Here is a 9,701-nt window from a genome sequence, read left to right on the forward strand (position 1 = left end):
GGCCCCAGACAAAGGCGGCGCATTCCTGAAGAGGCGGCGGCCCCTGCAGGCGGCCGCGGGCATGGCGGCCCGGGCCAAAGCAGGCTGGGGCGCGGGCTCGAGGGCGTGGCTGCCCGGGCTGTCCGGGTCTCCAAGCGGGCAAGGACTTTGTCCCGAGGCCCGGGGATGGGAGAGCTGCGCCAGGTCTCTGCCTGGTCCGCCCGCTTCCTTGTCCCACTAAATCCTGGAGTCCCTACCCCCTGCTCAGCAAAGAGTGGGATAGGCTTGACCCCATTTTTCAGTAAGAAAACTGAGGCTCAAAGTTTAACACAGTTCTGGGGCCCCCGCCCAGAGAGGGGATCCAGGACTACCCCCGAAGGTGCCGCCCCCCCTTCCCTCCTCGGGCTCCAAACCCGGAACCCTCCCTAGGAGCCCACCTACTTAGTATACAAGCCAGCCTCAGCTGTGGGGCCAGAGAACCCAATGACACCTTCCGCCCCCCCCCCCCCCCCCTGCGCCAGGTCTCTGCCTGGTCCGCCCGCTTCCTTGTCCCACTAAATCCTGGAGTCCCTACCCCCTGCTCAGCAAAGAGTGGGATAGGCTTGACCCCATTTTTCAGTAAGAAAACTGAGGCTCAAAGTTTAACACAGTTCTGGGGCCCCCGCCCAGAGAGGGGATCCAGGACTACCCCCGAAGGTGCCGCCCCCCCTTCCCTCCTCGGGCTCCAAACCCGGAACCCTCCCTAGGAGCCCACCTACTTAGTATACAAGCCAGCCTCAGCTGTGGGGCCAGAGAACCCAATGACCCCTTCCGCCCCCCCCCCCCACCACACACACACATGCACAGATGTCCCATCTCCCTCCTGCTCAGGAGATCTACCAGGCCTCACAGATGAGCTCCTGAGTGCACCCCGGGGTCTTCAGCCAGCTGCCAGGCCAGTGCCCCTGCAAGCTGCCCTGTACATGGAGGAGTGCTGGGAGCTGGGTCAGCCAGGCCTGGGTTCTTCTCCATCCCCTGGGCCTGGGACTTTCCAAGCCCACCCTGCAGGTAAGAGGATCACATGGATGGGGGACTGGCTGGCCAAGTTGGTGCCAGTCTGTAGGACCCTGTGCCCAGGCCAGTCCCGAGTACCTTCCTGCAGCTGCAGTGTCCTGACTGAGGGCTTGGTGGTCCCCCAGTCAGCATCATCTAGTGATATGAAGCAGAGAGACCTGGTAACTGGGAAGCCCTGTGTATTCTCCCCCCAGACTGAACCCCCTGACCATGGAGGTGGCTTTGCAGGAGATAAGCAGAGCACAGGGCTGGTGGTGGCTCACCCATCTTGCTGAGGTGGCCTTCCACATCCCTAGTGCTCCCATCTGAGCATGGGGTGGCAGGTAGCCTCATGGGGTGGGTACCAGAGGTGGTACCCCTCCTGGGTTGGCCCTCTGACTTGGTGTGGAGGCTGCATTGCCCAGACCCCTCTGGCTGCCGCTTTGTGGCCTAGACCACCCTTTGCCTGCTTTGTCTCTGTCAGCCTTGTCACAGCCTTGGTTTTCCAGGTTATTATGGAGTGCATTCAATTCCCAGCCACATGAGAAGTGAGGTGGAGCCCAGACATCCCCAATCCCTCTCCCCCACTGGCCCCCTGAATGGACAGGGCGTGCACACACAGCTGGTTGTGCTGGTTGCTGAGTTCTCACCCCTCAGAAACAGGCTCACCCCTGTTGTGGCTCAGTGCATCCTCCCCCACACACATAGGAGGTTTGTCACCCATTGTACAGATGGGGAACCCAAGGCCAAGCTCACAGAGCCAGCGGGTGGCTGAGGCCTGTCCCCTATGTGGCTCCCTTCCTCTAGGATCCTTGCACACAGCAGTGCCCAAACCAAAAATTGAGCTCTCCCACTCAGACTGAAGACAAGTCATGTGGCACTGACCATCAGTCTGAGGACAGGGCTAGCATGGACCATGCTCCAGTCCAGTGCTGCCCTGTGCTTGTATAGCTGCCTTGAGAGGACATTTTCATGCTGACCACTCATGGGTGGCTTTGATTATCAGTGACCCAGGACTGTCTACCATAGCTGAAGATTGTGATCTCACCCCCTGTAGGTTCAATCCCCACCCCCATCCCCTCCTGCAGCAGCTGGGGTGGCCATTCTGGGGCATGGGGTGGGTGTGGGAGGGAGAAGGGAGCCAGTGCTGTCATGGAGGCCACTGGCACTGGAACTCGCTCCAGACTCCAAGCCTGGCTGTTTCTGGCTGATCTGGGATGGAGCCTGGGCCTCCCTCCTGCCCACAGGTCTGTGTGGTGGGAGCAAGGCCGAGGCCTGCAGAGAAAGCCTGGTGGCCAGGGACTTCAAGGCAGGTTTGCTGTGCCCACCCCCCCAGTTCGGTACCTTGGACAGCGCCCTCCCCTCTGGAGGCCCAGCCTGTGGGAGGACTCCTGGGTGTTGTCTAGGGCAGGCAGGCGTCTGCTAGCAGTGAGGGAGCCCATGGGGGACAAAGAGGGAGCTGAGCCGGGCTGGGTGGCTCTTCAGTCTGCCTCCAGCAAAACACAGCTCACTCCTTAGGCTGGGAGCATGGGAGGATTTATCAGGGTGTGGAAGGTGCGGGGCAGCATGGGGGATGGAGCACTTCCCAAATGGCATCTGTGGCACCATCACCACTCAGGGCCCAAAGGGCAAGGGAGGGATGGCAGCCAACAGCTGGTGAGGGGTCAGTGGGGAGGGCTTAGCAGGGGCTGGAGCCTCTGGTCAAGGGGCACAGCCAGCCTTAGGGGGTGACCCCTGTGGGAGAACCCTGGTGGCCAACTGCCCCTTTGATGCAGTCTACACCAATCAGTTCCTGGGAAGCCCCGGCAGGGGTGCTGAGATGACAGGCTGTTTGGGCTGATCTGAGTTCCTGGGCTTTTTGGAGAAGTGGTCCTGGGGATAAGGAGTGGACATGGGTTGGATACTGCAGACAGCTCTGCTCTCAGGGCTGAACAGATCTGTCACACCATGCCTGGGCTGGGCCCTTAGAACACACTGGCAGCAGCTGCCTGAATTGCTCCCTGCCCCCAGGCCCACCACACATAGGGCACAGCCTCCTGCCAGTTCACCCAGCCCACCATGCCCCTCCAGTGAGGCCTGGTACTGCCACAGGGCCACCTCATCTCCCACCCACCCCACCCTGGGACTCAGCCACCGTGACCAGCATATTAGGCGTGAGCAAGCCCTGTCCAGCTGTGTGGCCTTGGCCTAGCCTCTTGGCCTCTCTGAGTTTCGTGCAGCATGTGGACAAGGCAGACACTAATGCTTCTGGGTGTCAGCAGCTGGTCACCTTTCCTCCTTTGTCCACCTGTCCTGTGCCCTCAGGGGACTGTGCAGGGTCCCACCAGGACAATGCGGTGTTTTCACTGAAACTTCTAGGTCTGCTTACTTTCACTATGGCTGGTCCTGGGCTGACAGGGACACAGTTCAGCCTCCTTAGGTCGCTGTTCCAAGGGCTTGGGGAGGCTTGTGTCTATTCTGAGAGACAGGTCTGTCATGGCTTTGCTCAGGCATCCCTGTGTGGTACCCATGGGCATCCAGGCCCTCAGCATCCTCTCTGGGAGGTGTGGGGAAGCAAGGGAACTGGGTCTTTGTGGCACATGTTCTGGGCCACCCTGGGTCAGTGCAAGGAGAGACCAGGAAGGAAGCTCAAAGGTCATGCAGCAAACCTGCGGTTGCCACCCAATTGTGCCAATGTGACCGACCCTGCCCAGCACTCCAAGTGGGAGCTGGGGAAGTGGTCCCAGTGCCAGGGAGCTGGGGGGTGCAGGCCTGCCATCTGCTCCCACTGCAGAGGGCGGCTGTGTGCCCAAGGCCCGAGAGGACTCTGTGCCAGATTTGCTAAGTACGTTGTCTCATTCAGTCCCATGATGCAGACACCACTAGCACCACCCATTTTACAGACTAGAAGTGGGGGTCTGGGGAGTTTAGGTAGACACACATCTTGGCAGCCCCTCTCAGGCCACACTTTACCCACAGCCCCTGCTTCCTCCAGAAGCCTCTCACCATCCCCCAGCCTCAGGGCTACAGAGAGTGTCCTGGCCTTCCATCATCAGCTCTGCACCCCCTGAGGACTCCCACCCCAACAAGTCCCTCTGCCCATCTTTGGTGCATATTAAGCCATAATTAATCTGCTTCCTCATCTCTTATTCATCAAAGCCACACACAGCAGCAACCGGGGCTGGCTCAGGGAAGGGGCTGTCAACCCCACCCCTGGCAGTATCCCCAAGAATCCCCTGGGTCTGCCCATCTCCAAATGCCTCCAGCCTCTGCATCAAGCAAGGGACTCCTCCCACAGGATGGTGTCCTGGATTCTGCCACTCTGGGCACACCCCCTGCCAGGCCACATGCACCTCCCACCTCCAGGAGGTTACTGGGGGTCATCGATGGGGTGTGTACATTGTACAGTGATATCCCTCACCCCCATTCCCCACGCCCCCTGGACTGGAACCCCTGGGGCTTGTCAAGTTGGGAGCCTGAGCTGGAGGAGGGGAGGAGATTCAGGCCAGGTAGGACACAAAGTGCTGGTACCTGGACCCCAAGGCTGGGTCTGCCTCCTATTTCTGGCTCCCAGAAGGCAGTGTGAGTCTCAAGGGCTCCTGGAACTTGGGGTGAGCTTGGGCTGCCCTGGTGGTCGCCAGCGAGTGAGCTCAGGGTTCTCTCCCAGCTGTGCAGCTGAGGTGGTGCCTCTGTAGGGGTGGCCAACCTGGCCTGGGCTAGTGATGAGTAGGAGGCTTCTGGTCTCTGAGGGCCCAAAGTCTGGTGCAGGGGCAGAGCTCCAGAAGGCAGGGTCCCCGAGGTTTGCATCCTCTGTGGCTTCGTTCCCCTCCTCCACCCCTGCAGGGAATGCAGATCCTTCCTGAGCCACCCACCTGGCAGTGACAGCTAAATTGGGAGCCGCTGTTCACACCAGGAGCCCAGCGGGCAGTCAAAATCGGGTCGGGGGGGCACCTGCTGCTCGAACCCATGAGCTCCCAGTGGGGCAGGAAAAGCAGGAATAGGTGTGGCCACAGCTGTCAGCTGGAGTGAACAGGAGTTGAGGGCAGGGCAGGCATCACAGACCCAACTTGAAACCACAGGGGGCCCTCCTGCTGGGCCAACCCAGGCTTGTCCTGACTGCTGGCCTGGGATGGCCCAGCCAGCCAGTGCCCAGCCTTGCTTCTTCCAGGCTCCCTGGGCAGATTTGCTCCATTGTCCAGATGGAGAGGCCAAGGGTTTGCCCCAGGGTGCCCTGCCAGGGCCTTAGAAGGGCCAGCCTGGTTCAGAGCTCAGTGGTCCCTCCCAAAGGACATTGTGAAAGACCCTCAACTTTCTCTCCTCACTGCCTTCATCTGCTCTCATCCTCAGTCATTTGGTCACTCAACAAACACTCTGGGAGGCCGGCTCCAGACCCCTCATACCTCTGCTGGATCCCCCACTCAACTCATCCTCACAGGGTACAGGTGGGGAAACAGCTCCTTGGAGGAGGGCCTTGTCCTGGGTCACTCAGCTAGTGATCCCCCCAAAAAGAACATGTCTATGCCACATGGTCACCTGGAAGCCCACAGGGATGACTGGAACAAAGCTGGCCTGGCACCTGCCTGGCACCCCATATTCTGCCAAGTGCCTCAGACCAAGCCCTTGGGGCTCTGCACCCTCATAGCCATGGGACAGAGAGCCATGCCGGGTGGCAACCCGCAGAGAATTCACCCCCTGCTTGAGCTGACCCTGGACTGAGCCTCGCCTGACTGCTGCCCAATGTCATGAGTGGGGGCCACACCTGGCTTTGAGGTAAGACAGAAATCTCTGTGGCCCATCCTGGAGACCAGGACCAGGGCTGGGACACACTGGGTGCAGGGCCTGAGTTTTCTCATATATCCAACAGGTCTTGTTGCCGGAGGCCAAGGGGCACATGAGCAGTGTCTGGTGTGATGAGGGGGCTCTGAGAGGGCTGCAGCAGCAGGCAGGCCTCTGAGACTGGAGTATTTTTAGCCAGGATTCCTGCTGACAGTCCAGGCTGGCCAAGGTTTACTGCCAGCCTCAGAGGCGCTTCTCCCAGGCTGCGTCAGGACATCCAGGGTCTGCCCACCCCACTCCAACTCTTGCTTGGTGCCCTTGCCCCACCAACACATCCAGTTATGGCCCTTCTCAGCCAGGTGGCTGGTTTCTCCCAGGTGAGGCTCTCCCAGGAGGTCAGCCACTGTGGGAGCCGAGCCTGGGCCCTGGGGGTGTGGCTGAGAGCAGGCAAGGGGAGACCACAAAGCCAAAGCTGCCTGTGTCCTGGGTCCTGGGCTCCCAGCTGCTACTCTCAACCAACCCACCTGAGGGTCAGGTTTCTGGGAGGCTCTGATCGATGCCCAGGCTCCAGGCTCTGGCTGAGCATTTCCAGGCTCAGCTTAAGGGCCAACTGGCTGCTGCCTTCCACCTGCCTGGAGACCTCCTCTGAAACAGGCAGCTCAGCAGTGACCACAGTTGCCTGGCTGGGCTCAGCTCCTCTCCTGGATACTTCTGCACTCTTGTGCTGCCCACTTGATCTGACCATTGGGCCTCTCCAGCTGGCTCTGCAGGGTCAGGCTGGCTCTACCCAGGTGCATGTGTGCAGAGGGGCCCATACCTGGGCCCAGAGAGCCCCATAGCTCAGGCAGGACCACCTCCCTTCCCATCGGCAAGTGAAGACATCCAGGAAAAGGTCCTCGACCTTGGCCATTCCCTTGGGACACTCCCCTACTCCAAGGCCTGGGGGAAGAACCAGATTCCAGAACCCTGGACAGCGCCGTGCCTGTGTACTCTACCCTCTGGGTGTGGCCGAGTCCTGAAGAGCCAGGCCGAGGGCACGAAGCCAATGTGATGGAACCCAGATTGCAGGCCAGCGCTGGGCCCACTGCCCGGTCTCCAGCCTGGCTGAAATTCAGACTGCTTGTTCTTGAATGAAACAGGAGGCCCATCCAAAGCAATTCTGAAGTTCACATGAAGGAATAAGCATATGAGGGGAGACTGGCTGTGTCTGTTAACACAGCCATGGACAGTCAGATGGTGGGAAAGAAAGTCCAGAAGGAGACTCAAATGAAAACATGAGAAAGGGGCAGGTCAAATCCAGGAGGAAAAGATGGATTACTCAGCAAATAATTCTAAATATACGAGTACATGGCCTTAGGATAACTAAGCTAATATTTCGGGGCAACTTTTGGATTCCCACCTCACTTGATACTAAAATAAGTTCCAAATGGACTGAATATCTAAAAAGTAGAAGTGAAACCGTAAAATTGCTGAAAGAAAGCACAGAATAAAAAATCTATAGTCTTGAATCATTCTAAGAATTATACAAAACCCAGAAGCCATAAAGTAAAAGATGGATATTCAACCTCATAAAAATAAAAGGCACATGCATGGCAGAAAAACCAAAATAAAATGATAAAACTACAAAGTGTGAAAATATTGGCAACTCACTTCACAAAGGGCCATTTATTGTTATATATAACAAATCCCTACAAATCAGTAAGAAAAAGACCAACAACCGAAGACAAAAATGGGCAAAGACATGAAATGAACCCATTAAGACATGCTGAACTTCACTCAGAATAAGAAAGATGCAAATTTACGTTACAATGAGATGCAGCCCCCCTCCCCACACCGGGGTGGCAGAGCTCAGCAACGTGGGGACGCTGGTGGCTGGTTGGGGGCATCTGAAGGTAGGGCTGGCGGTGGTGAAGGAGGGGACACCTGCAGGTAAAGCTGCACAGATACGACTGGAGGGGTAAAGGGGGGGCATCCACAGGAACAGCTGGGGGGTCTCAGGTAGCTGGAGATGGGGTGGGTGGAGAGAGTGTCCATTCGAAATGGAAAATCAAGTATTATTTAAAAATAAAACTGACACCCATCCTCTCCTGCTGCCACCACTGACAGGACAGTGGACAGGGGCACTCCTGGGCATCCCACCTGCTCAGAGCTGCTACTGGGGTCCAATGCCAATCACTGGTGACTGCCAGCTCACCCTCTTTGTCTTCATTAGTGCCATGTTAGCAGAGGCCTGCCTTAATTAGTCTCCTGTCCCGCTTCTCAGGAGGAGTGCCAAGTCCAACAGGGGGTAAACAGAGGCCCCGCTCAGCGCCCCCCACCCCGACCAGCTGTCTTCAGGCTTCCCACAGACATGGACCTGGGCGATCCCTTTGCCTTTCCAGCCTTAGTTTCCCTGAAAGTGAAATGGGTTGAGACCTACTTCCTAGGAGGGAGAATCACCAGTAATGGAAAAGGCAGGAGGAGGGGGGCATGAGGGTAAAAGTGTCCCTGAGGGGGTCCTGGGACAGGCTGGGGGCTGGACAGGACTGAGTTTGCAGGGCCTAGGGACATCCATTGGGGAGGTGCAGAAGTGGCCATTGGTTAGAGCAGAGGGGAGTGATCCGGGACAGCTGCCTGGCGGAGGGGCTGGATCGCTGGTACCTGAGTGCTGGCCCATGGTGGCTAAGGCTGGCTGTCCACCTCTGCAGGAACCCACCCAGCCACTGCCTGCCCACCCCTCATTTACCCATGACTGAGGACAGGTGACAGGCCTGAGCTCTGGGTGCCCCCTGCGCTGAGCTCAAGGAATCAGAGTGAGTGGGAGCTGCTCTCTCCTGCCCATAACTCGCCAACTTGTCCTGTCTCGTCCCTGCTGAGCTTTCTCGGGGTGGGGGTAAGTCATCTTTTTAGCTGAGACTGAGCTGAAGGTTCAAGGGGAAAGAAGAGAGAGGAGGGGGTGAGAGCTGGGGGGTGAGAAGTGGGTGGTGAGAGCTGTAGTGGTCACCTCCAGAAGCCACTTCACCTGTGGGTCAGGAAGTCCCTCCTGTGGGTCCCTGGGGGAGCAGGCTGTGCCCCCCAGCCTCACCCCACCTGGGCTCCAGGACAGGAGGCCCTGTGATGGGGGGCTAAGTCTCCCAGGAGGGGGGTCCAGGCCCACAAGCATCTGACCACACCAAAAGTGAGGAAAAGCCCTGATGTACACCTACTGGGTGCCAAGCATGGTGTTGACGAAGCAACAGCCCAGACCCATGTCACAGAGGAGGAAACTGAGTCCTGAGAGGGTGTCTTGTACACAGCAAGTGAGGAGGGGAAAGGGTGACAACCAGACTTGTGGTGGGTCCTTTTCCCCACCTTGCCAGGCCTGACCTCCAAATGCCTGGGGGCCAGGTCAGGGCATCTGCAGAGGCCCAGCAAGCCAAATGCACTGCTGTGTCCCCTTGTTCTTGGGGAGTTCCAATGACCAAAAGTCAAATTCTGAAACAGAAAAAAGACTTTGGGTAAAAACTGAAGACATATGAATGAAGTATGGACTTCGGTTGATAATGATATGTCAATATCGGCTTATCAATTATAACATACTGACGTAGGATGTTAACAGTACGGGAAACTGGGTGTGTAGTAGTTGGGAGCTCTCCGTGTTGTCTTCTCAATTTTTCTGTGAATATAAAATTGTTCTAAAACACAAAAGTTTTTTAAAAATGGGTTTATGATTAAAAATCCGGGATATAGGGCCGGCCCCATGGCTCACTCAGGAGAGCGTGGCGCTGGTAGCACCGAGGCCGCGGGTTTGGATCCTATATAGGGATGGCCGGTGCGCTCACTGGCTGAGTGTGGTGCGGACCACAGCGTGCCAAGGGTTGCGATCCCCTTACTGGTAAAAAAAAAAAAAAAAAAAAAAAAAAAAATCCAGGATATACAAAAAAAAAAAAGCAGGACCCCCCCCCCCCCCCCCCCCC

At 57.5% G+C, this 9,701-nt stretch overlaps 1 protein-coding gene across 1 annotated transcript in view; it reads right to left on the reverse strand.

Annotated features, from left to right (window-relative positions):
* Positions 1–9,701, reverse strand: part of RTN4R (reticulon 4 receptor) — a 39,540-nt gene that overhangs the window by 24,420 nt on the left and 5,419 nt on the right. The gene's annotated exons all lie outside the window — the stretch shown is intronic.

Source organism: Galeopterus variegatus, unplaced genomic scaffold (assembly GCF_000696425.1).
Source record: "Galeopterus variegatus unplaced genomic scaffold, G_variegatus-3.0.2 Scaffold8267, whole genome shotgun sequence".
NCBI lineage: Eukaryota > Metazoa > Chordata > Mammalia > Dermoptera > Cynocephalidae > Galeopterus > Galeopterus variegatus.